The 26,644-nt window shown below is 42.6% G+C and overlaps 1 long non-coding RNA gene across 2 annotated transcripts in view; it reads left to right on the top strand.

Moving 5' to 3' along the window:
- The first annotated feature begins 13,069 nt into the window (after positions 1–13,069).
- Positions 13,070–26,644, top strand: part of LOC101705318 (uncharacterized) — a 136,492-nt gene continuing 122,917 nt past the window's right edge. The window contains exons 1-2 of one of the 2 annotated variants that reach the window (XR_015450328.1): positions 13,070–14,143; positions 14,537–14,614. This is a non-coding gene — a long non-coding RNA (uncharacterized LOC101705318). The remainder of the gene's footprint in view (positions 14,144–14,536; positions 14,615–26,644) is intronic. The other variant, XR_015450329.1, reaches the window with a different exon arrangement.

Raw genomic sequence — 26,644 nt, 5'->3', positions numbered from 1 at the left:
GGTTGACCTTGTATGGATAAAGGCTGAGAATACTGAGAAGGAAGGCGCACTTGTCATGAAGCAGAAGCCCGGCTTTCTTCCTCTGCAACCTACATTACTGCCTAAACATCTCACTGTGGTCCAGGAACCATGGTTAGTTCTGCCCACTGAGTAGAAGAGAACACCTAGCTGGCTACAATACTTTTCAGCTCTCCCCTTTTTTTTTTTTTTTTTTTTTTTTTGCTTAACTTGCTCTAAAGAGTGCTTTTTAAACTTCAACGGGCAATGCAGAGCTTCCAGGGGTATTGTTCAGATGCAGATTCTTATTCAGTAGTACTGGGCTGGGGTCAGAGAATCTGTAATTCTCTACGGCCCCTAGGAGGTAGAACTGCAGCTGGCCCTCAGACCACACCTTGATACAAAGTAATGCTTATCAACCTTTCCTTTTGGGGGAAGATGGAGCATCTGGAAGCTATACATTTCTAAAAGAGATTTTTTTTTTTTTTTTGGCACCAGGGATCAAACTCGGGTCCTTGCGCTTGCGCAGCAGGCGGCGAAACCACTGAGCTAAATCCCCAACCCCTCTAAGAGAGATTTTAAAAATAATAAAACAATAAACTCTGCCTGCCATGCATAAATAATTTGCTAAACTGACCCATTCTTTAAAAATTCTCTTAACCCCAGTATCCAGATAATGTGTTTAGAGTCAGCTGACATGCCAGAATTTTTTACTGGACTCCCTCACCCTATATTTTGTTTCCGTATGTGCTTATGTAGGTCTCTCAGAGAGTAATGTCTCTAATCTGGTCTCCAAATTAACTATCCCCTGCCAGTAGATGAAAAATGGAAAATGAGCCTGGTGGGACGCTACAAGATAAAGGGCTGGTGTTCTGTTTACACCTCCTCATCAGGAGCTCTGGTCTTGGCAGCTGGCTGCAGATGTGAAGTTTAATTCATGGAACCCTAGTTTCCTGACCAGGGGCTGAGCGTCTCTCCTTTTTAACACTGGTGACATGTTCCATCTAGCATCTGCCAGTCCAGGACCTACTTACAGCCTTCTTTCTGGTTGTTTCTGCAAGTCAATGGGCTTTGGCTGCCAGCAGGCAATAAGGAACTTTACCTTTAGTGTTTCTTATGTTTTCACTTCCTTCCCAGCAGATCTAAGCCACTACTGGCCTGTTTCTGTCAGTCAGACACTGGCATCCCTTCAGGGGGAAGCAGTGGAAGTTCAGTTGCTTTGATGATAATTTCTTTTACATGCATCACCCCCCCTCTCACCCCAGCTGTGAACAGTTGAAAAGGCAACCAGAAGTTAGGAGACCCTCAGAGAGAAATCTGCAATATGGCTTTATTGACAGTACCCAGGTATGGCTTTCTTACTGAGTCTCAAAGCCACCATCAAGCGCCTTCCTGCTGGCATTCTGATGTACTCATCGGTGCAGACTTGGGAAGCTTTGTGGGTCTCAGCGGTGCACCCTGCGGGGATGGAGAAGGAAGACTATGAGAGGAACTTGCCATTTGGTCTGTATGCCCCTGGCACAAAGCTGGGAACCATGGCAACCACTTGACTATGGAGAGAGGTTTCCCAAGGGCTTTCCTGTAGGTCAGCAGCATCCCTGACAGACCGCTGCTGGGGGCAAGGTATTGAAAAGAGTTGTCCATCAATTACCAAGATCTGTCACTTTCTTCTTCAGAGTACTTTATCTGTGCAGCCTCTCCCCTACCTCTGCCTTGCCTGCTCCTACCTCGCCTCAGCCTTCCTCCCTGCACACCCTGTCCCCGTGTCATGAGGCCTGTGCTCCTTTAGCATGTGCTTGTTAGAAAAATCTACTTCAAGTATTGATCTCCTTGGGCCATTCCTCCAGTTAGGAACCCACAAGAGCTCGACATCGCTTTCGAGATCAAGCATGAATAACTTTTGCCAATTCAGTGCCCTCTGCAATCTGGTAAACCCAATTTGTCATCCTTATTTCCCACCACTTCGCAATGGCAGCTCAGAACAGCCTGTTTTCCTGCTCTCCTCTCCTCCAGGGCTGGTCCTCAGGTGTCAGGGGTGTTCCCTCTGCCCAATTTTGTTTTTCAAATACTCTCAAAGCAGCTGGTCCTTCCGAGTGCCCTGCACAGTTGTCATTAACATATCAACTATATAATTTTGTTTGTTTTAATCCTCAATCGACTCAAGCCTAGGTGAGCAGGGGCACTATATTAATGTGCTAAATCTGCCATACCAAAATACCATGGGCTGGAGGGCTTAAACAACAGAAATTAATTCTCTTGGATTTCTTAAGGCTAGAAATTTCTTTTCTCTGTGCATGTACATTCCTGGTGTGTGTCCAAATCTCCTCTTATAGGGACATCAGTTAGATAGGACTGGGGCCCACACTAACAGCCTCATTTTACCTTAATCCCCTCTTGAAAGGGCCTCTTCCCATACACAGCCACATGCTGAAGTATAGACGTTAGAGCTTCAGCATATGAATTTTGAGGAACCCAGTGCTGTCCATCCCAGACACTATACTTTTCTCTTACTAGTGAACCTGCAGTTCCGAGCCCCATGTCTGGCTCATGGAAGTAGGACTCAGCAGGGCCTTGCTCTGGAATGACTGTGGAGAAAGTCCCTTTTCCTGAGCTGTCCTGCCCCCCTAACCACCAGTCACTTAAGGGCTGGGCCTAGTTCCAGCTTAGAGGCCTTCCCAAGCCCTGGCCCACTTTCTTCTCTGAACTCCTCCAGTGCACTCATGTACAGCCTCACATCGCCAGTTCTTTCCCAGGTTTACCTAGGATAGACTAATGGGGCTCTGCCTCCCAAGATCAGGCAAAAAGAGGCTGCCCTAAAATAGCCCCTCCCCCAAAGAAATTGTGGGGTTTTTTTCCTTTAGGATCAATCTGGACCTGGAATGGATTAAAATATCCATGGATTGAAATATACATTAAGGAGGTCCTTGAGAGAGCTATAGTCAGGTCCAGGAAAAGGCCCCTCAAAGTACAGCCCTCCAAAGTAGAGCTGAAATAGAAAAGGCTGTGAGTTTGAGTACTCTAACTCATAAACCGTGTTTCCTTTGTCCTGAAAATAGTACTCAAGATGGGAAACTTCGACTTCTCAGCCTTTCCCTTATAATAAATTTAAAACATTTTACTCCCTCAGAGCATTTCAAACTCATGTGGAGATTTTGTTTTGTTGCGGACCTTCTCTTTCCTGGCTGGGGAGAATGTCTTCTGAGATTTAGAGTTAAGACTGGTAATGGATTGTACACATTCCCGGGCAACTTAATTATTGACCCAGCTTGTAAATCATTCATAGCTTTCCAGTGGTATCCATATACTTTGCTGGCAGCAAATGATATCCCAGGCTATTTGCAAAATGGAGGTCGGGGTCAGAGAGAGTGTGAAAAATTAAGAATAACACCACTTCCTTTTCTCCTTGAACTTTTATTGCCCCTTTAAATAAAGCCAAGGCTTTCTTCCTTTGCCACCTGCTCCAAGTGAGCACCTCTGTTAACTGCCAAGAGAGCTTTAGTTTCGCCTGACATTCTTCAAGCCATGCCATCTCAGGATACGAGGTGACTTTGATTTCGTCCAGGAGTGAAGTACCTGGGACCAACCATTTTTGCTGTAGTTTCTCTGGGTTAGAGCCAGAGCTGAAGGAATGTAACATCTTAACATTTTAAGTAACTCTTCTAATCACATCCCTGAGGGGCCAGATAAGAAGCAAGGCTTTCAACTGGCCTGCCAGTGAGGCGTTTAGGCGGGTTTGTGGTTAACCAAGGCCACACACCCAGTAAGTAGGAGGTGGGGTTTAATGGCAGTAGCTTGGGTGGGAGCTATTCCTCCGTGGTGTTTGGTATCAGCTGGGCCTGCCTACTTCTAAATGAGAGGAGAGGCCTGGTCAGGTCTCACTGACTATGGGGTTCAGGTTCAATGCCTGTGAAAACAGACACCAAAATAATCAAAGGGCTGCATTCCTGTCTCTAAATGGCAGCTAATCCCCACTCCTTTGAAGGAGCAGAAACCACAGGTGACAGTCAAGCCTAAACGAATCAACTGTCTGGTTTGTTTGTCCCTAAGTCCTGTAGATTTTGGAGCCCAAAAGAAAGTTAAAGATGTCTCAGTCCATTTTACAAGTGAGGAAATGGAGGCTTGAATATACTTTTGGATTGTTTCCAGTGATCACTACGTGACCTAGAAACAGTCTATACCATGAGTTTCTTTGTTTTTTTTTCAAATAGCTTAAGAAGACTTCTTTACTTGAGTTGAAATGAATACAAGCTGGAAATAAGATCTGTTATATTATTTTTATTTAATATAAAGAAGAAATTAATAGCAAGAGACTTTAAAAAGTAAACAACTGAGTATTTAAAATACCAAATGCTAATGTTGTAGTTTACCAAAGCTAGGGCAAATCTTTCTCAACTTGTTCAGTCAACACAGTCTAGTTCCAAATCAGTTCCAGTTGAGCATGTCTGGAAGCACATTTTCTCCCCTAGGGAAAACTACTGGAATAGCTGGGGCGCTCCTTTGTGGTTTAGAGCTGCCTGTCTTTCCTTTGGGTTTGTCACATTGGCCTAGGGTAGGAGGGATCCAGGAGAAGAGATCTGCAGGGAAGCTTTTTTTGGCAGTGCCAGGGATCGAACTTAGGACCTTGCACTTGTGAGGCAGGCGCCGTGCCACTGAGCTAAATTCGTGGCCCTGCAGGGATGTTTTTAATAAGCTTGTGTTTTACAAGACCATGCTACAAAATGTGGCATTGTGGCTACCTGTCCCTGAGGTTTCAGAGGCTGAGATTTCAAAATCAAACTTCATAGGTGGGCAGGCTCAAAGCCTTACATCCCCTAACCACACCTGTCTCACCAGGCTCACTTTTCACCTTTGGGCCCCTGTTAGAGTCAAGGACATCCTTTTTCCAAATTCTACTTCTGCTTGTTACCACTTCTGTCCACTTTTCAATATATGTGATAATTTCATTTAATATTCATGAAACCCTACCAGCTAGGTTTTACCATCTCCAGTTTTCAGGTGGGAAACCAAAGCTCTGAGCAGGTTGGTGACTCTTTCATGCTCATTTAATTAGTAATATCACTGGGCTGTTTTCATTCTATGGTGCCTTTTATTCTTGTATGTGTGTGTGTGTGTTCTGTGTGTTCTGTATATTGTGTGTGTGATACTGGGGATTGAACCCAGAGCCTTTACTCTGAGCTACATAGAGCTATATTCCCCAGCTTTTTAAATTTTTTATTTCCCAAGCTGGGCTTGAATTTATGATCCTCCTGCCTCAGCTTCCCAGAGTATTAGGATTGTAGGTAAGCACCACCACAGCTTCTGTGATGCCTCTTTTGGAAAGCACACTCTCCTATTTAAAAAAAAAAAAAAACTCTTGATCATAGTGTAGAACTCTGCTTAGAATAGCAGGTGACCAGAGAATGTTGCTTGTGTCAAGAGAATCCACACTGTATGATTTTAGAGTCTTTCACCTATAAACCCCCTCCTGATGCAACATTGTTATTGCTATTCTCCTTTTTGTTACTTTCCTGCTAGGATACAAGCCTTTCTGGCTCCAGGATGAAGTCTCTGACTGAAGGCTGCAGGGCTGTGTTCAGGTGTGTGCTGCGCAGAGCTGTGGTGAATTATTGTAGGAATAGATAAGTGGAAGAGTAGTGGGGTCTTCCCAGAGATGGTGCGTCTTGCCCTGGCTTTACCAGTTTACCGAGGACTGTGTGAGCTTTACATGAGGGAGGCCTTTACAGAAATAGGTTGCGAGAGCTGTCTGAATGCAGGTGAGAAATGCCATTTCAGGCTGTTCAGCTTCTGCTGTTCTCTCTTTCCATACCTTTTTGGCTTCTAGCAATCTGAGGGAGCTTCTACCCCCAGTTGCTTACCAAGCCTCCCTCCTGCAGCTGTTTCAGTGCTTCTGTGGAGCTGAATAGAAGATCCCAGCACCCCTTACTCCCCAGGGTCCCCCCCCACCAGACCTTACTTGGACTGGAAACTAAAAATCCACCCCAGAGTGGATAGTTAAGAACAAGATTTTACTTGATATTTTTGTGTAAACAACAAAAAGGATTATTAACCTGACTTCAAAAATACTGGAATACTGGCATGGTCCTTCCAGATGGCATAGTTCTGTTTTTTGTTGTTGTTGTTGTTGTTTTTCAGGCCAGGGTCTCGCTAATGTAGTTCAGGCTTCAAACTCACTATGTAGCCCAGGCTAGCCTTGAACTCACAGCTATCCTCCTGCTTCAGCCTCCCAAATGCTGGGATTACAGGCCTGCACCACCACACCTGCCTAGTTCTGGGGGTTATACAGGATGAATTATATGCTTTCTCATGAGATTAGGGTACAGCCTTTACGTGAAGGAGGAAATTCTTTTATGTGACCCTCTTGCAATTTATCTAATGTTAAGTCTATTATTCACTTATTTCACAGTGTAAAAATTAAAAAATATAATTGTATAGATGTCTCGTTTATTGTTTATTATTTTGTTATTTGTGTTTGTTACCTTTATGCAAGTTTTATTTCACCTCATCTTAATTTTAAAAGCATGTACTGTTTAATATCTTACGTTTACTCTCTTAGAGTAAAGAAATAATACATCAACCAACAAAAGATGATTGAAAGATGGGGTTTTTATGCCCATGTGGTCCTGAATTCACCTGCACCTCTGAATTGGGGTCAGTGTCAATTAAGTTCCCTAACCTGGCAGAGATAGTGCTCAGTGGAACACAGCGTGACCGTGACCTGGGGGAGGAATGCCTGCAGCCCATCTCCTCTTCCTAGATTACCAAATGAAATGCTCTGCTCCTCTTCCTTCCTCCTTTCCCCTCCTCAAAGGGAGTGTTTTATTTCTTCTTTGATCACTGGGAGAAGGGTTGAACCAATGTTCATAATCGAGGGATAGGAAGAAGAGAGAGGAAAAAAGGGATGAAAACACAAGTGTGGGGCTCAGCTTAGGGAAAGGCTTGGGAGGATTGTGGACAGAGATGCCGTAGAGCGATGTAGCAGATAGAAATGAAATGAGTAAAGAAGGAAGGAGAATTTATAAATGTTCCTGTGGCCATATATTTGTTTTCTGTTCTTTATGTCCAAGACCTCAAAAAATTATTTGGGCCTTTGAAATTCCATATATATATATATATATATATATATATATATATATATATATATATATATAAAACCTCAACCTGAGACCAAACTATGTAGATTCTGGCTTCACCTGAAAAATAGTCCTGTGTCCTCTCCATTTTGGCTGCTTTCTGCTCCATTCCCAGGTACAGTATTATGGTTACATAGCATCAGGATTTGCCTGTGCTAAGGTAGATCACAGCACTGTGACTGTGTCTACAATGAGTCCAGACCTAATTCACCTCATTTATTTAATCAATCTGATGAATCTGAGAGGAACTGTCCATTACCAGGAATAAGATACATTCCAGTTGGAGTTTGTTTAAATAGTGAGGACACAAGGAACTTACTCCAAGTATACAGACTAGAATGATACCTGTTGGGTAAGCTTCAAATGTTTTAGGTGGCTTCTGTCCTCATCCTAAGAACACTTTTGTCTTGTAAAAATGTCAGAAGTTGTTTTTTTTTTAAGAGGGAACAGTGATTTTTCTCAGGTCCTTTCAAATTGTATTTTTTATTAGAAAAATCTCCAAAGTCGTAAGCTGTCAGAAAGATGTGGTATTGTACTTATTTATAACAGAAATATCTTCAATAATTTTTCCCCTGTGTGTTTACTAGAGAAGTACTTTATATAACTTATCAACTTCAAAAATGCATTCTTAGACAAGGTTCACCAACTTAGTCTGTCGAGAGCACTCAGAGAGTCCAGGAGATGTGTTTGATTCCCTGAACTGTCAAAGTGAAGTTCTACTTCTCTTGTCCTTGTGGGAATGGTGTACTCTTAATTTGGGGGCAACATGACTAGCATTTTATGTTCACTCAGTTGTTCCTCTCATTCACTGTTCCAATGTCTGTCACCCCAGCCAGAAGTTTGGGAAAGACAAGTTTTAAATAATTAAGAAACGAGAGCCTTATTTGTGGTGGCCATAGCTTCCCTAGTTCTTTTTAGAGAGAAAATAAAAATGTGTCTGTATTTCCTAATGTTTCCTCTATACTATTTTAATCATTTAACTCACTTGTGTCCATCTCGGCCTTTGTGGTCCAGTTCTCTGGCTTTTTCTTTTATCAGAAGCATTTTCCACCTGCTACCTTTCCAAGTGTCTTAGTCTATTTTGTGTTGCTGTTACAGAATGAATACCTGGGACTGGGAAATTTATAAAGAAGAGAGATTTATTTCTTGTAGGTTTTTTTTTTGAGGCAAGGTCTTGCTATGTGGGCTTGAACTCACTGTATAGCACAGGCAAGCTGGGAACTCATGATCCTCTTGGCTCAGGCTCCTGAGTGCGAGGATTTTAGTTGTAGTTTTATTGTTCTGAAGATTGATAGCCTGCATCTGATAAGGGCCTTATTTCAGTATCATCCCATGGTGGAGGGCAGAAGGGGAAGAGAGCATAGGAGGGCCAAACACTGTTTTACAATAACTAACCCACTCTCTCGACAGCATTAACCTATCTGTGAGGGCTCTAACTCTTTATTAGCCCTGTGCCCCAGCACTGATACATTGGGGATGAAATTTCCAACACACTACCTTTGGAGGATACTTCCAAAACATAGCACCAGCTCATCTCCTGGATCTTGAAATACAGCTGGCATTATGCTGAATTTTTATCAGACACCTGAAGGTTATGTAATCCAGGAAAATTCTGATTACCTTGGATTGGGTGCAAGGTACATGTTTTCTTCAAAAGTCTTTAGAGGCTAATTTTGTTTTTCTGTGTGTAACTTATCTCCAGGTTGTTGGTTGCAGAGTGCAGTGTCTGGATATCAACTGGTCTCCTTCTCACTTGGAAACATCATCCCGGAAGTCCAAGGTAGAAACTGGGGCTACAAGCTCCATCTAGGATCAGGAAAGCTTTTAGGGCCTGAAGGACCAAGCTAAGCCAGGTTACACAGGAGGACTGAGGTCCATATGAAAACTAGGAGGTGTAAGGCAGGGATTCAAGTCTGGGCTCAGAATCTAGAGTTTGGAATTGGGGATATAAAGTGAAAGAATATTAGGATCAAGGTTCAGGTAGGAGGAAATAAAATGCTTTAGCAATTTTCTCAAACCATTCCTAGAGTATATTTGAATCTAGTTGGGCACAGTGTTGGGGCAGATATTTCTGAGAGGTAAAGAATCCTTAATTAGTTGAATAAGTAAATGATCAAGAGGGCCGGGGATTTAGCTCAGTGGTTCCAGCGCCTGCTTTACAAGTGCAAGGTCCCAAGTTCGATCCCCAGCACCAAAACAAAACAAAAAAAAGTAAACAATCAAGCATTTGTAAAGATGTTTCCTATTTGAAGAACAGGTAGGACATTTGAGGTCAGAGTTGAAGGGCCTAACATCACCAAGGATTTGTTTTTCAGAGCAGAAAAAATATATTTCCATACATTTCACAGGGCATTTTTATTTCTTGCTAACCTTCTACCACTTTGATCAATATACAGTTAAAATCTGATCTTCTGTTCAGTCAACAAGTCCCAAGTTCAGTTGGTTATAGCTTCTCTGAGAGGAAATCAATACATAATTCTGAATTAGGCAGGGTTTAGTCAAGGATGTGGACCCAGTATAAGAATACAGATTAAGGGATATAAACCACCTAGCTTTGCACATATGGGAGCTGAGGAGAGGTGATCTGTGGGTATCCTTGCCCCTGCAGTGTCAGATGTTGAGCCTGAAGTCTTTATGGGTCAGCCACATTGGCAATTGAGAAGGGAACCGGGTGTGGATCAGAACAGGGACAAACAAGACATTGTGTAGCCTACAAGGACACCTGGAACACATGAAGACTAACTAGGAACTGTCTGTCTCTCTTTCAACTCCAACTGCAATTTTGCTGTGACCTGCAGAAGCTGGCGTCCTCTTTCACAAGGTGCACTTGGATCTGGCCCAGGATTGAGAGAAATTGTTGGAGAAGTTATAGCAAGAGCTATAGGAGCTGTGGGTCTGAGTTCTATGCCATATGGACAGGCTGAGCCAGTAGGCACAGTTTCTGCCGGCTTGCCACTACCTTCAGGGTGTAGGGCTACTGCTTCGTTCCTGACTTCCAAATGTTATGTAAAAATATCTCTGTGGCCAGCCTAACCTAGAACCATGCAGGGAAGGGAATTCTTGTAAACAGCTACTGTTTAGCTCAGTTGTCATGGTACAAAGCCACCACAAGCTATCCCTTGTCAATTTGGTATTCATATACACTTCTTTTAACCATATTTAACATCCAAATAAAAACAAACAATAGCAGCATTATGCTTTTGTCTAACATGATGCAACTCTTCCTGTACTACTCAAAACATGCTACCTCCTGCAAAAAGTTGAGTCTCTTTATCTACCAAAGGGGAATTTTAGTTCCTCTTCTAGATAAGTCGCATTCTTCTTTGCAATTTTTAACTTCATTTTCTTCAACAAATGTACGAATATTCACACCAAGTTAATTACCATTAACTACATATGTACATTAATTACATATGCTAGATGGGAGGGGAATGAGAGAGGGTAACTTTTTTTAGACATCAAACTTTTTTTTTTTCCAGTATCAGGGATCAAACTCAGGACCTTGTGCTTGCCAGGCAAGTGCAGCACCACTGGGCTACATCCCTGGCCCAGACATCAAACTTTTTGACCACAGCTGGGCTCACTAAAATTTTTTTCGATGCACTAAACTGGTGGCTTACTCCTGGAACTTAAGTTGGCTGTTTCATCTTTCTTTGATACTATCAAATGTGTCCTGAGAGGACTGGGGATCCCAAGCTAAGCCTAAACTGTGATTCTGCAGTGTAGCCTGGTCACTACTGATGGTGAGTGTGGTGAGCCCCTCAGGCATCTACTTACCTAGAGCAAATGAAAACCATGAGGAAGAGCTTCCACGGGACAGAGGTGGAGAGATCAAGAGGAAGGACAGTACCTTAAGTCAGTTTTCAGGTGCTATAACAGAGTACCTGAGACTGGGTAACTTATGAAGAGCAGAAAGTTATTGGCTTAAGGCTCTAGAGGCTGGGAAGTTGAACATTGAGGAGCCACATCTGGTGAGGGCCTTTGTCCTGTGTGTCATAACATGATAGGATTACATGGGGAGAGGGTATGTGAGCGACAGCAAGAGAGGACCAATTTATACAAATCCACTCTCAAGGTAACTACTTCTATGATGACAGACCATTCATTGGGGCAGAGCTCTCATGACCTAATCACCTCTTACTAGACCTCTCCTCCCAACACTGTTGCACTGGGGATTAGGTTTTCAATATGTGAGTTTTGGGAGACATTCAAACAGTAGCATGCAGCACCTGTCCAGCCCAGGTCCAGATCTTAGACATAACCTCCAAAGACAAGGGAACAGCAGTCAGAGGGGGAGGGAACATAACATTTGGGCAGACATACATAATACTGCTTTGGGACCAATGTGACAAAATGTGACACTGAGCTGGAGAATGGACAGTTTCTTATGAAACATCCTGTTTTACTTGTCTGCATGGGGGTTGGAAGGATAGTAACAGAACTTAACCTCCAGGATTTCTAGTGACGATTCAGTCAACTTAAATCACTTAGTGTGGGGTCAGAGGTTTATGCCTGTTTGTCAGTGTTACTTCTCTGACTTCAGAGCTTCTGGGGACATTCAGCCTTGTTTCTCCTCCTGTCAGTGAGTCCCTTCTGCCTACCTCCTCCTGGTCAGAGGGAGGTGAAAACTGTCCCTCAACACCTCCTGAGGCACATTCAGAATACTTTGCTATGGCATGGGTAGCTATTTATTTATTTGTTTGTTTATTTGTTTATTTATTTATTTATTTATTTTACTATAGATAGCTGTAGAGAATTCAAATGCCCTGAAACCAGCCAGGCCCATCCTTACTAGCACAAGCAGGTACAGTGGAAGCCACCACTACTGTGGTCTATGGGTCAAGTATTTAGATTGTCATGGAGATCAGATCACAGGTGGCCACATGGCTCTCAAGATTAGAACAAGGATGGATGAGGGTGGCCCTAATGTGTAGTGCATCTGCATAGTTTCCTTTAGGAAAGACTGAGCATGAGTGGGAGGAAATAGGATATTGAAGAAAGAAGAATAATGAATTTTTAGCAGTGAGATTTAAAATGCCTGTAACTACTGATGTGTTGAGAATGAGATGTGGTGCAGATGAGTAAATACAAAGAGATGTTGGGCCAGGGATTTAGCTCAGTGGTTTCGGCGCCTGCTGTGCAAGCGCAAGGACCCGAGTTCAATCCCCGGTACCAAAACAAAAAAAAACAAAACAAAGAGATGTTGATGGAGAGAGAACGGTGTGTTATGCTCAGGCAGTTTCTGCCCTTTCCCTGCACCATGGAGACTATTCCGCAAACACAGGTTATCTGTGTCCAGCAAGGGGTTTACAGTGTTCCCGGCTGACCGCATCCTGGAGTTGAAGGACAGGGCTCTCTGTGGTTGAGGAGGACTTAGAGCTTGTTTTATCTCTAATTATTGGCCATCTTTTCCCTGGAGTAATGGGGAACCAAGTACAAGGCTCCCATGTGGAAATGGAGCTGCCCTATTAGGCAGGAGACTCTGAGAGGAGAGGGACAAGACCTCCTTTTTGTTGTAGTTGGAGAATTTGGGAGTCCCAGTGTTGCTAGTAGCCTATAGAAAGGAAATTACTGCAGAGAGAATAAAGCCTCCACAAGAGACCGGATATGACATCATTATGCCCTACCTATGTCGTTCAGGGAAGGGAAGAAGGATAAGAAAAGAATGAAGAGGGAAAGGAATTGACTACCTGCTCTAGGCCAGACACCTTGCTGGGCTTTAAGAAAATGTATAAAACACTGAATAGTACTTGCCATATAGAAGTCCTTGGGTTAGCATGACTATTAACGTTCTTATTGACATTATAGCTTAATTCTCATAACATAATGTAGGCAGTTTTAAATTTCTATTTTATGGATGACAAAATTGAGGTTCAGCAAAAAGAAGTACTTGGTTTAGGTGAGATCAAAATGTAATGCAGTGGGGCCTGGCAAGGCTACCCTGGTCCTGGTAAAGGGTCAGTGTGGGATGGAGAGATGGGGTGAGCGTCGGGTAGGGGAAGCAGGTGATGGGCACTGGGGAGAACAACAGCCACTCTGAGGGAGATGAGCAGCTGAGGGTTGTGCCTGGGATGGGCCAGTAGACAAGGCCCCTGGGCATCTCTGAGCATATGGGTACCCTTAGAGGGTGAGGGTGGGGCTTGCCTCCCAGCAGTTCTGCCAGAGCAGCCATTAGAGCATGAGGGATGAGTATATTGGATATAAGAAATGGAACAGGATTGTCAAAAGCAAGGTCAGAAATTTGATAGAAGGAGAGGTCAGAGCTAGGTTCTGGAAATGTTTGGGAAGTTGTTTTGTTCCCAGGAGCTAATACTTTCATGGTTGAGTATTTCTGAGCTAGTGGGTGCTCAGACAGTGACTGTATGCATACTTATTTGTCATTGTTGTTGTCAGTATTATGATTGTGTTCTATACCTAGAGGCTGAAGGAATCTAGAACACATGAATCAAAATAAAAATTGATTCGGGCCCGGGATTTGGCTCAGTGGTTCCTCTGCCTGCCTCATAAGAGCAAAGACCCGAGTTCGACCCTCGGTACCAAAAAATAAATAAATAAACAAACAAACAAAAATTGATTAATCTTTCCAGGTCAGAGTTACAAGTGTCAAAATTCTCACCCTTGATCCACCTTAGATCCACCTTAGATCCATCCTTGATCCACAATAGAGGCATGTTATGATCACATGCCTCTATTGAAATTCCTCTTTGCAAGGAAAGTGGTGTGAGTTGTTTTTTCCAGCAGTGGAAATACAAATGATTCACTCTGGAAATGTTGGCTGTTTCACTAACTAATTTGTTTGCTGGTAAATGATTACCCGAGAACTGAGGTAGAGACTCAGAAATCAAACTGCAAAAATTAAGATCCCTGTGCATGCAGGCCATTATGCCAAGTGGTTAGAAATGTGGAGGTGCAAACTTTGTCCAGTAGAATTTATAACCTCTGGGAAAGACAAGAAGAAACAACATGAACACATATAACTCACACAGACGGGATTTGTGCTACTCACACTAACCATGGTATGATCAGAATAGGATCAGAGACACAAGGAAGATTTATTGAAGGGGTTGCTCCAGCAAATATTTTGGAAAAAGGACCCCAGGCAGAGAGAAAGGAGCCAGGTAACCTGCAGGTGTCGAAGGGCAGTAAGCCAACGTTGAACTGCCCTCATTGTCATTTTTCAGGCTGTTCTTATTCTACTGGCTAGTTCAGAGCAGCCATTAGAGCAAGAGGGATGAAGATCTTGGATTTATGAAATGGAACAGAACTGTCTAAAACAAGGTCAGAAATTTGATTGGAGGAGAGGTCAGAGCTAGGTTCTGGAAATGTTTGGGATATTGTTTTATTCTCAGGACCTAATACTTTCATGGTTGAATATTTCATTTGAATGTTTTCTTCACCCATGCCAACAGCAAGGTTCCCAGACAACTGTCTCAGTGGTCTCAGCACTTACTTCTCTGATGGAGGAGCATCATTCTTGAACTGCTATTGTGAGTAATGTGGAATCATGGGAGGATTATAATCATATCTGCATTTTAGAAAGATAACCCTATTAACAGGCTATATGGAAATATATTTAAAACTCTTTTACTATTATGGTTGGGTATTAACTTTGAAGTAGTGGGCAGTTTTTATTCTATATTATTTTCTTAATCTTTTCATCCATCTCTCATCTTGTTCCTTTGAGCAAGGTTAGTCTTTGCTCCTTGCTTCGGAGAAGGGGAAGTCCACAGAGAACAGAGATACATTGACACATTTTCCCTGCTTTTGAGTTTCTAAAGCCTTGTTGCTGAAGGAAGGACTCTGACTTATACTGGAGATTTAGAAGAGAATCCATGATGCTCCACTTGGAGTTGCCTCTCCAGTCTCTGGAAGGAGGTGGGTCTGGGGAAAGTAAGAACTCTGTGGACAATTAGGTGATTCTTCAAAGTGGGATTGTATTTTCAGGTGAGTGCAATGGAACTTGGTGATAGAACCCACTGACTCTTGAGGGTTATGAGACTGGAGTTGGGATAGGACATCTCTTTCTTACTTGTCGGAGCCCCAGGAAGGTGGCAAACCCTTGAAGAAATGGGTTTGGGTTATATCTAGGCAGACGGGACTGTAGATTCAATTTAACAAAGTTCACCATGCCCCATTGTGGATTGAGAGCAACTAAATGGCTCCCGTGCTCCCCAGAGGGGAAGGGAAAAGTGGCTGGTTTTACTGGGCTTAGTGAGGGGAGTGAGGGACAGCTCAGCTGCTGTCCATACGGATGCATATCAAGGCAAGGAGCGAAGAGTCGTTTCACCAGATACCGATCCAATGGGGATAGATGACTGTGAACTAGAAGTGTGCGTTGAGGAATGCATGCATCCTGCCTCCCAAGTTTCCTGCACAAAGAAATAACCCTGAATTGATTGAGAAAAATTTTTACTCCTTTGGTAAGATGAAGGCTGAAGTAGAAATTAAGTGGAGTTACAGAAAAATTGAGGAAAACCGGTGTACATGTATCTGTAGACTTCAGAGTTATGCCTGCTCTTCCCTAGTGCTAAATGATAAAGATTTTCAGGCAGTTGATTTACCTTAGGTTCTAATACAGTGCAGAGGGTTTTGAATAGAGCTCTTGGATTTTTAATGTCACCACCCTTAGTTCTGTTACTGCCTTTTGGGCTTAGTATCACATTCCCTTATCTCCCAAAAGTGCTGAAAAACAATTAAAGTAACCCAAATTTATATGAAGAACATAGAGTTGGAAAGTTGTGGGTCATGGCCAGATCTGTGCATGGAAAGCCCCTGAATGGATGTCCATAGAAAGTTCTTAGGTCTTATAAGAACAGATAAAGGGAAGTTGTTTAATATGTAGAATTGGTACGAGAGAGAGAGAGAGAGAGAGAGAGAGAGAGAGAGAGATTGCTTGAATATTGTGTAATGAGTATCTTTGAGATACTAGACCTAGACCTATGTCTAGGGACATATGCCTGGAACATATGGCTTGCTGAGTAAAAGAATGATTGCTTGATAGAGTGACATAAATTATCTCTTGAGGCTGGCATTCCTCTTTGTTCTGGGTCGTGTGGGCAGCTGCCACAGCCACCACCCTGACTACATCCAGTTTAGGAAAGAGGGTACCCTGGAGGGCATCCGTGAGGCTGTGTTTATGGTCATTTCCTTTTTGATACTCCAGCAGGAGTAATGTGATATGTGTGAACAAATTAACCCTAATCTGCTTTTCTTTTTAGGGTGGTTTAATTAGTGGTGAAAACATACAAGTCAGTTCTAGTCTGTGTCAACAATTTAGGTTGCTGCATGTGCATACAAATGCATTAGAAGTAACTCTTGAGAGCTTGTTTGGAGGTTCTAGCAGGGGAGCACAGCTACTCCCTTGACCGAGGAACTGGTCCTTGAATGAGGAAATGGTACTCCTCTGCCTGTCGGGGGTGGTCGCCCTTGTGGACCAAGCGTGCAGCTTCAGGAGGGACGCACATGGAGCAGTGAGGGAGGACAGGGACACCTGCCTGGCCAGCCAGATCAGCCGAATTAACCCTGGCGATCAATGGGGTGACAGATGTTGCAGCCAGATCGCCCTCACATCCAAGTAACTGTTGATTTAATGGAACCAGAAGAGTTATTGTTTGGCTAGGAATCATCTTAAAGGATTAATTATTACCTAATGTGAATAAGGGATAAGAATTGGCAAGCCCAATAATGATGCCATCAGTATAGGACTGGGGGTCCTAGAGACCACTGATGTGATTGATGTCCCTCCCTTTCCCAAATCTAATTATAGGAACTCAGTCTTTGTTACTGCTGTTGTTGTTGTTGTTTCAGTACCAGGGTTCAAACTCAGGATGTTGAGCTAGGAAGGCAGGAGCAGCGCCACTGAGCTAAATCCCCAGGAACTCAGTCTTTGTGTTTACTCCAGAAAGCCTGCCTCAATATTTGAAGGCTGGGACAAGAGTACAAATAACAGTGCACATATTATATGTCTAAATATTTATAAGTATAAATCCAGCTAAGAAATTAACATAGAATTTGTTCTTTCCTCTTGCCTTGAGAAATATATCATCAGAGGGACCCAGAATAGCAAATTTGAATATAGAATTCTTGGAGCTTTTAGAACTTGGCCTGTTTCCCCTGCAGTGTTCCCCTTCTCTGCACACCACCTCACTATCCCACATGTTAAGGACACCCCAGTCTGCAGTCCCCATTCTGTATGAAAGCTGTCTACTAGTCATACCTTAGGCCTAGGAGTGAGCACAGCCATGGACAGTCCATCCTTAGGTCTCAGGTCCCGGCAAGAGGATTCAAATGGGCTCAGGTCCCTTTGGCAGGGAATTCTCAGTTCCTCAGTACCAAAGAGTGGTGTAGAATGTGGAATCTGGGCTTTGGGTGGACACCTTCTCTAGCCCCTGTGACTCACGACCCTTTGCGGAAAGGGTGCCCAAGAAGGGCTAAAGCAGTGGTGGCAAACACATGGCACACCTGCTGCAGCACGCATGCAGAGCCCTCTCTGTCACCACATGAGTCAAGTTGCCCAGCCAAGGTTTGACAAATTATCAGCATGCAGACAACAGCAAAGATCACATTAACTGAGCAAAAGCACACCAAATGTAAACTTGTACCTTTCAGTAAAAAGATGTTTGTATCACTGAGAGCTCTGTTATTGTGTTTTTCTTCTAAGACAGAAGATGTTAATGTATGAGTTGTTTTTCTAAACTAAAACCTCAGTATTCAGGTTTAATTGCAGTGTTGGCACTGTGTAGTAAATAAGTGGGTTTTGGGTTGCAGTTTGGGAACTTGGTCTCTAAAAGGTTTGTCATCACTGGGCTAGAGAAAGACCCTTTAAGAAACAAGGTCTACAATAACAACCCTTCTGTATTTTATTTGTTGTTGTTGTTGTTGTTGTTATTGTTGTTGTTTTGAGACAAGGTCTCACTTTGTAGCTCAGGCTGGCCTTGAACTCACTGTGTACTCCAGGCTGGCCTTGAACTCTCAGCGATCCTCCTGCCTCAGCCTACTGAGGGCTGGGACTACAAGCATATGCCACCACACCACACACCATGCCACAGCTAGCAACCCTTCTTTCCTAGATGTTTCCACTTGTTTTTGTTTAGGGTTTCAAATGATTACAGGAAGAAGAGAGAAAAAGAAATGTCTTCTGAACCATACAGTTGTCTTAAGATTAATTTTATCTGGTATCTAACAAGGCCCTTGCACTTGATGAAATTTGGTCTGAGTTGAAACTTGCTTTTATTGCAACAGCTCCACTTGGTGGCAAGTTTGTCAGGCTGGGGACAGATAGCCCCTAATTGTGTCCAACCACAGGAGGCTACTGATGCTTCCTGTGGTAAGATCATAATCTACTGATACGGAACAAATCGTAGCCTCAAAGTCCCATTTACATCTTCTCACCTCCATGCTGGGCCTGGCATGTGTTGCATGATGCGTTTGGTACAGCAAAAGCTTGTTGCTCCTTCCAGACTTGAAAATGAAGTTTTAGTGCAGTTGTTATAAATACAACAACTAGTTTGGTGAAGTCACACATGCCCATAATCCTAGCACTTTGGGAGGCTAAGGCAGGAGAATTGCAAGTTTAAGCCCATCCTGGGCAATTTAGTGAGACTCTGTGTCAAAATTTTAAAAATAAAAAGGGAATAGGGATGTAGCTCAGTGTAAAGACCATGGCTTCAATACCCTCTACCATCAAACAAAGAAACAACCAAGTGAACAAACACGAACCTAAGGTTCCTCTCTCAGCCCACCATAAAACCCTTCTCCAAGGACCCTCTTCCCACTGGTCTTTGAGCATCAGGGGCAGTGTGGGTGATAACCTCATCCAGCCCCAGCTGGTGGGCTGAGGAGCTAAGGTGAGGTGTATGTGAGCCCTGATAATGCAGAGGCTTTCAGAAAACTACAGAAAGTCAGAAAAACCAGCAGGTTCTCCACAGAGGGCAAGGAAAGAGAGTCTTCCTTTTCTAGAAGAGACAGCTGATTTCTAGACTCAGTTTTTGCTGATAACTTACCAGTGAGCTTGTACAAATCTCTTTCCTTTCTGGGCCTCAGCTTCCATATTTGTGAAATGGTGAGTTTGAATTAAATGATCTAAAACCCCTTTTAATGCCTAAATTCTTAGCTTACGGGATTCTCATGGGTTAAGTTGTCCTTTAAAAAAGTAACATGTAAAAAAAAGTAACATTCTCCTTTTCCTTTCAAGTACAAGTGAACTTCACTCTCTAGACTTTGACAGACAGCCTGTGTCCCAAGCTCATTTGCCCTGAGACAACAGGGACAAGAGTCCTTCCACCTGTCTCTAGGTGACTGGCCTGGGCTGGGCTGCTCAGCCAGGCAATGCTCCTGTAGGCTTCAGTGCAACGGAGCAATTTCCTTCCCCCCCCCCCACTAGTTTAATTGAGTGTTCACTTTTGTGCCTGCATGTCAGTTGGTCCTCAGTGAGTCACATACAGATGTGCAGCTAGAATTTCAATCTGGAAGTCCTTTCCCCTGGCCTCAGCAGCTCAGATTTGTATGCTTCTCCTCTGTCCCCTCCTTTTTCATGAAAAGTGATGAAGAGGTAAAGAAAACACAGCAAGAGGGAAGTTGCTGGTGTAAGCTTTCCCAGCCTTAGTGTCCTGTAGATGTTCAGTCTGCTCCTTACTCTTAGAGATTGTTCTGGGTCTTGGAAAGCTCACTGTATATAGAGGAAAATACAGCCTGGGCGGCAGGAGACTTAAAGCTGCTCCATCTGTCTGCTGGCTGCTCTGCTTGAAAGGGGTACAATGAGGCTCACAGGTTTGACAAGGAGCTGGAGTCTCTACACTGCTGGAAGAAAGATAAATTTCCTCAGCTTTGTTTACCTATCTCAAACTGGCAGTCTTGTCAACTTGGCAAGTTATGGGAGATGCTGAGGAAGCACTGCCAAGCTGAGCCTGAGCAGGCACACACCTGGCAGCCATGGTGGCCCCTTCTCTTTCAGGGTTCACCTTACCTTCCTCTTTTTCAAGTGTCCATATCAAATTTTCTTCATGACCATCTCTCCCTCCTCCAGACACCTTAGTCAGCTCAGGTCCCACGGTATTTCTCAGCACCACACATCTGTCCCTGGGGCACAGTCCCATACTCCAGGTTCCCCTGTGTGTGTATATTAAGGAGCTACTAGCATGTCTGTGGGGTGAAGACACCTGAGGGCCTTCTTACCTTTCAGTGAAAAGGTAAACAGAGTGTCTTAGTCCATTTGTGCTGTGATAACAAAATACCTGACACTGAGTAATTAAGAAATAATAGAAATTTCTCTCTCACAGTACCTAAGACTAAGAACCCCAAGATCAAGACACTGGCAGGTTTGATGTCTGCTAAGGGCTGCTTTCTGATTCAAGATGGTACCTTGAATACTATGTCACTGCATGGCAAGGGTAGAAGGGTAAAGAAGGCCAAACTCTATGTGAATTCAGCCTCTTTTGTAGGAGTCTTAATCCCTCTCGTGAGGAAGGAGCCCTCATGACTTAGCCACCTCCTAAAGGCTCCACTCCTTTTTTTTTTTGGTACTGAGGATCAAACTTGGGTCCTTGTGCTGCAAAGCAGGTGGCAGAACCACTGAGCTAAATCCCCAGCCCAAGGCTCCACTCCCTGCCCCACGCCCATTAAGTTTATTGGTACATTTTAGGTATACGATACAGTTACATTCATCATTGGGATCTTGTACCATTACATGAATCTCTTGGTTCTTATTTTTTTTCCCCCTTCCCTTGCCCTCCCTTCACCCCCTCCACCCTTCCCTATTTGCAAAGACCTTGTTTCCATTTTTTTCCTCTTCTCATATTTTTTTCTTTCCCTTTTTTCCCTTCCCCTACCCCTCCCAATTCCCCTGCTCTTTTAGACCTTTTCTTCTTGTTACACAATATCAGTTATACATTTTTAAAATTACAATATTAAGATCTAGGAGACATTACCACAGATTTTACAGAATTTAAAAGGATATAGAAAGCATATTACAAAAATCTTTTTTGAAATAAATTTGACAACTTCTAAGAAGTAACTTAGAAGACAAATTAATGAAACTAACTCTGAAGGAAATATAAAATTTGAATAGCACCTATTAAAGAAAGTATATTCCTAGCTTGAAAACCTACCTATATGACAACAGCAGGCATTTTAACTGATAAATTATATCAAACATTTAAAGCAGGAAAAAGAAGGAACACTTCTCCCCTCATTTTAGGAAATCAACATTGTGCTAATACTAAAACTGGATAAAGATAATAGAAGAAAAAAGTATGAACATAGATAGAAATTTGTTTAACAAAACAAACTATCAGAAGTCAGATCTGGCAGGATGTAGAAAGTGGTTTTGTTATAGGGATGGCAGTGTTGTTTCAGCATTGGAAGATCCACCCCCAAAAGTCATCATTTTAACAGAGGAAAGGAAAAAGCCATGTGATCCTGTCACTAGTTGGAGAAAGAGTATTGGACTAAATTCTACAGCTGTTCATGGTAAAAGCTATCAGGAGACTAGAAGTAGAACAGAACCTTCTCAACAGATTAAAGACATGTACTCAATACTTCCCAAGGCTCCATGTCTTAATGTTATTTTACTGGAGTTTAAGTTTCAACATGAATTTGGAGGGACACAAACATTCAAGCCATAGCAACCAGGAATAGGCAAGGAACCTGTTTTTCAGGAAGACAGTTCTAGTTCTGTAGAATTGTTTTGGTTAATCTTGGCAGCCTCCTTTGGATGAAGTTATGAAGAAGGTCAGTTGTACTTCAGTCCTGTCTTTTCTGAAACATCTTTCTTCTTGTTATGGTTTGTGTCTAGATGTCCCCCCAAACCCTCATGCAAATGAAGTGGGGCTTTTTCAGAGGTGGCCGGATCTAGAGTGTGTGACACTGGAATTGATTCATGGTGCAGTGCTAGGCCAGTGGGCACCAGGATTAAGAGTGTGTGTGCTACCACCCTAAATAGTCTGAATAAGATGAAAGGGGCAGAAAGACACTCTTAAATTCCCTTGTTGCTTTGCCACCTTTGGTCTGCCATAAACTCCTGCCCCTCTGGGGCTGGGGATTTAGCTCAGTGGTTTTGCTGCCTGCTGCGCAAGCACAAAGACCCGAGTTGGATCCCCGAGCTGGATCCCCGACCTGGATCCCCAAATTGGATCCCTGAGTTGGATCCCCGAGTTGGATCCCTGAGTTGAATCCCTGGTACCAAACAAACAAGCAAAAAACCCCCACCAAAAAACGGACAAAAACTCCTGCCCCTCTGCCATGTGCCACCCTGCCTTGGAGCCAGCTGATTATGAACTGAAGCCTCAACAAACTGTGAGCTAAATAAACCTTCCCCTTTTAACTTTTAACTTTAATATCCATTTTGTCTCAGCAACGAGAAAAGTAACTAAGACACCACTCCACTCTCCATCCCACACTTCTCACCTATGAAAACCTCTTTCTGTAAAAGTTGCCCCATCTCTGTTTATTCTAAGATATAAGCCAGCATTTTACTCTTTTCAGGGATATTTGTCACTAATTCTGAAGGAGTGAAAGGTTCTGTTGCCTGTTAGGGGATTTGAAACCTATACAAGCTGATGGGAAGGTTTGAGGATAGAGGGCATCTATTTTCACAATAAGATCACACCCAGCATTGAGTTTCTGTGCCAGTTGAGGGCATTTCAAACTTTGCTGGGTGGTCAAAAATTTTTCTAGTCTAAAGACTTTTGAAAACTTTTTTTCAACAGTGTAATTTGGAATGCTGAATTAAGGGAAATGAATCATAGGTTATTCTAAAATACTACTTAAAATTTATAAAAGGAGGAAATGATTCCATACTCTACCATGACAATTTAACTTAGCTCTGTTATCTTGTACTAAATGTAGACTATCTTTAATGGGTCATCTTGTACAATATGACTTGCTAGCAGTTGGAACTGGAGAATATTTAGCTGAAGGAGATGAAAAATCCATTATTCCTGCCTATTCAAGGTGTGCCTCATGGGTCAGCAGTACTGGCCTCACTTGGAAGCTATTAGAATTCAGACTCTCGGGTCCCACTTCATACCTGATGAATCAAAATCTGCATCTTACCTAAAGAGTAAGAGACAAACTTGAGTACTTTCCAGAATGACTTGATACATTAAAAAAATCTACAATACCTGGCTTCTATTCCCCAAACCCTTTCAACATGTTTGGAATAGAGTCCAGTGAACTATGTATTTTCAAAAAATTTCCCCATGAATAGCCAAGCTCAGGAACTATCCATCTTGTTCATCTTCTCTGTTCTACTAATAAGGAAAATGAGACCCAGAATGACCTGTCCAAACTATCAGCAGATTAAAACCCAGGTCTCCTACATGCACAGATCATACTATCATATGCAATTGAAAAGACTATATTTGTAGAATTTGTTCCAAGAAAGAGAAAGGATTTTGCTTGACATGAACTGAAGCTCGCCAGTAATAGAATTATAGAACTTTTTAAAAAATTTGGTTTTATTTTACTATTATTATTTTTTTGAGACAGGGTCTTACTATGTAGCCCAGGCTGGCCTCGAACTCATGGTGATCCTCCTGCCTCAGCCTCCTGAGGGCTGGTAGTACAGGAATGTGTCACCATGCCCAGCCAGAATTATGAGATTTGAGATTGGTTTTCAAGAAGCTTACAATGAATGGCAGGGGGGTGGGGGGAGATGGTGACATCCAATACATAAAAGTAAGGAAAGAAACTTCTGACTATGTTAGCAACTCTACATATATGGCTGTGCCAAAATGGTTTCTTCCTCTGTAATCCTTTAGCATTTTGTTTCCGTTCCCAAGTAGATTGCTTCCAGCCTCTACATTATGAGAATTCTTCACGTGTTGAGCTTTGTGCTTGGCCAATTAGCAAGAGACTGCCAACTCTTTTCTTTTTTCTTTTTTTTCTTGTACCGAGGATTGAACTCTGGACCTTGCGCTTACTAGACAGGCAGAAGCACCACTGAGCTAAATCCCCAGCCCTCCAACTCTTTTTTTAATGACCTTCATAGCCAGCTACCCAGTGCTCTACATATAGCAGACATTTATGAGCATGTGAAGATTGACCTACAAGGAGGGCAGTATTGAAGTAGTCATGTTATTAATTACTTTTTGCTTAATCTGTGTGCTGTGGATTGAATATTTGTGTCCTAAAATTCATTCGTTGAAATTCAAATCCCCAATGTAATGTATTTGGCCTTTGAGAGGCAGTTAGTTTTAATTAAGTCATGAAAGTAGAATCCCACAATGGGATCAGTGTCCTCATAAGAAAAAAACCAGAGCTGCCTTCTCCCCCTCCTCCTCCCCCATGTGAGGATATAGCAAGAAAACAGCTACCTGTGAATCAGCAAGAGGGACCTCACCAGATAACAAATCTGCTGGCACTTTCATCTTGGACTTCCCAGCCTCCAGAACCATGAGGAATGTTTTGTTGTTTAAACCACCCATTCTATAGTATTTTATTATAGCAGCCTAAATGTACCAAATCCATGTGTTACATTGAACTAAGAGGTAGAATACTGTTTATAAAACACAGTCCCACCCATAAGATATTTATAATCTAGTACAGAAGATGTATAGAAGATGATACATATATTGTCTCCTAAAAATAGAGTTGCCAAAAAATGTGTACATACTTCAAGAAAAGAAAAATAGAATCATGTTTTTTCAATGGACAGTGTCCTCACATGGGGACCCTAGAAGATGCTGTATATCTCAGAAAACCCACTACACTTCTGGCCCTTAGAGAAGAAACTGAAAATGCAGGTGCAGCAATTTCAATGACCATGGTTACATAAGCAGCAGTTTGTCATACTAATAAATGTCTGGAAGCTCATGGCCACCTCTTTGAGCTCCTCTTGTAATTGTAGAGGCCAATGGTAACTTGTGCTAATGTCGTGGTATCTCAATAAATTTAGTATTAAAATATTTATACAAGTTTTTCTTTTCTTGAAATGTGTATATATTTTTTGGTGGACTCTGTATATTCAAGATGACAAGACATATGTAATAAGGGCCAACTGAATTAATTGAGGTTCCCAACACTATCAGTAGTGTTTCCACTCAGCCTCCACCATCTGACAATCCACCAAAAACCCTATACAGTATTCATTTCCAGAACACCTATAGAGGGCAATGGGACTCCTGCTACTCATGGAGAAGGTAAGTGAGGGTACAGCAGAGCTCTCAAACGTCCATGTGGCTGCAAATCCCCTAGGGATCTTGCTGAAATGCTGATTCGGGAGGTCCTGTGTGGGCACTCATCTAGTATGGACAAGGCCTTGGATTCAAACTTCAGAACCTAAAGAAACAAACATCAAGAACAAAACAAAACAAAACAAAACAAAATCTACTTTAAAATCTAATTTAGAGGGGGTGAAGGGAGGGCTAGGAATGGGGAAAAAATAAGAACCAAGATGCATTATGTAAAGGTACAAGTTCCCAATGAGAAATGTAATTGTGTTATATACCTACAATGTACCAATAGAAGAATTTAATACAAAAATAAAATAAAATAAAATAGAAAACTAAAAAAAAAACTACTTTAGAGATCTTTAGAGGCCAAAGATAAACAAACAAACAAACAAACAAAAAAACACTCAGAAGGTCTGGGTTAGGGCCTGAGAGTCTCCATCATTGTCATCTCTCCACCTCTTCCCCGAGTGATTGCCCCTGCTGCCTGTCCCTAGATGGAGGCTGGAGAAATCAGAGGGAGAAAAATGATCTGGGGTTTAGGGAACAAAGACTTCACAGAAAAGAAGGGGCTAGAAACAGGGCCTTGAAAAAAAAATGGCCATGTTGCTGATGATGTCCCCTGAGGCCAGGCTGCTGGGTGGTGGTGGTGGGGGGGAGGCAGGCGCACTGGACCTGAGAGTGGGTAGGGGTGGGCACTGTGCCCACAGCTACTGGCTTAAGCCTTAAGCCAACAGTGGCAGTAAGCTGGACATGTGGGGTAAAAATAACAGCTCCCTGTTGGGGCTGAGTCTGCCAGACCCTGGTGAAGTTCATTTCTTTTTCTTTTCTTTTTTTTTTTTTTTTTGTACGGGGCATTGAACTCGGGACCTTGCGCTTCCAGAGCAGGTGCTGGAACCACTGAGCTAAATCCCCGGCCCTCATTTCTTTCAACGAATCCAGAAGCTTCCCCTTTGATGAATGCTGTCAAGGCTGGAACATGCCGTGCTAACAAAATATGGTTTTAATTTGGGGCCCACTGCACTCATGGTTAAATACTGTGTGTGTACACAAAGGCAGGCTTTACGGCCAGCCAAGTTAATATGCCTGGGCTGAAAAGGCTAAACCCATGAGGATTCAGTTATATGGATTTTGCAGCTCTGAAAGACAATCTAATCACTATCATCAATTTTAATGCTCCAAGACTTCTTGTGAACATAGAAGTTTTAGAGTTCAGCCATTTGTGCATTTGGATCCAGTGCAGAAGCAGCCACACATTATTTTCCTGATATTTTATATCCACTTTATTGTCATATTTTGTTTGACATTCAGAAAACAGCACACTGTTTTAATCAACGACTCAACACTGCA

Source organism: Heterocephalus glaber, unplaced genomic scaffold, assembly GCF_053883595.1.
Source record: "Heterocephalus glaber isolate CG9 unplaced genomic scaffold, H.glaber_assembly_v1.0 deba00000942, whole genome shotgun sequence".
Taxonomy (NCBI): Eukaryota; Metazoa; Chordata; class Mammalia; order Rodentia; family Bathyergidae; genus Heterocephalus; species Heterocephalus glaber.
The sequence above is the reverse complement of the archived record's forward strand: the minus strand, read 5'-3'. Positions and strand labels throughout refer to the sequence as shown.